Source organism: Hyaena hyaena, unplaced genomic scaffold, assembly GCF_003009895.1.
Source record: "Hyaena hyaena isolate Hyena2069 unplaced genomic scaffold, ASM300989v1 scaffold_69, whole genome shotgun sequence".
NCBI classification, from domain to species: Eukaryota; Metazoa; Chordata; class Mammalia; order Carnivora; family Hyaenidae; genus Hyaena; species Hyaena hyaena.
Genome location: NW_024080702.1, coordinates 1,298,905 through 1,299,958, shown reverse-complemented (window position 1 = coordinate 1,299,958; position 1,054 = coordinate 1,298,905).

Here is a 1,054-nt window from a genome sequence, read left to right as displayed (position 1 = left end):
AGGGGCGAGGCTGTCCATCGGGCTCCCAGTGCTACCCGCCTGGGCGGCCACCCTGCCCTGCCCAAATCCCCGCTGCTCCTCGATCCACGTGTCCCTAGACAAAGCCCAGGCATCTCCCCCTCCCCCGGCCTCCGTTAGCCAGATTGGGTCCCTCCCACGCCCCGCAGCCTCCTTCATTCTCTGCATGCAGCCTTCCCACCACCTGACGCCCAGGCTCTGGAAGAGCATTCCGAAGCTGCGGAGAAGTCTGAGCCCCGTCCCCATGCACACAAACGCCACGGCAACAGCCGCCAAGGGCCGACTGGGACTTGCCAGCCCAGAGAGCCAACCATCTGCAGGCCAAACCCTCCGAATGGCACCTTTTGGATGTGCTTGTCTCCACCCAGCTTTGCACAGAGCAGAGGTGACATTTAAGTGGTGTAAGAATCAACAGCGGGTGCGCACAATGTCCCTTTAATGTGCTCATTTTCCTGCCCCTATGTGACTACCAGGAGGAGGCAGGAGATGCAGGTTTGAGCCAGCCGGCAGCGTAGACTCGGGAACGGGAAGTTCAGGCCATTCGTGAGCAGAGGGACCCCCATACTGCCGGTTTCCACCGCGACTTCACTCCCAAGCCCGTCAATATCCCAGGAGGCCCACTCTCCGCAGAGGCAAAAGTCTGTGTATGTGTGAGTCAAAGGCCCCGTTGGATTCGACCCTCGAGCTTGGGATGGTGACAGCGAAGGCTCTCCTACGGGGATCTAACCTCGGCTGGTGCCCTGCTGAGCCCTCCGTGTTTATGATCCCCTTCACCTTGCAGCAGCCCGGGAGGCACCGCAATTATCCTCTTTACGAGGCTGAGAGACGCCGAGAAATGTTAGGTGCCCAGGGTCACCCGGAAACTAGGCGGGGAAGAGGGAACCGAAACACATCGGTCCTGCTCCGGAGCAGAGGGTCCACTAAAGAGTCAGAGCATGGGGGTGCCTGGGTGGCTTAGTCGGTTGAGCGTCCGACTTTCGCTTAGGTCATGATCTCGCGGTTCGTGGGTTCGAGCCCCGCGTCGGGCTCTGTGCTG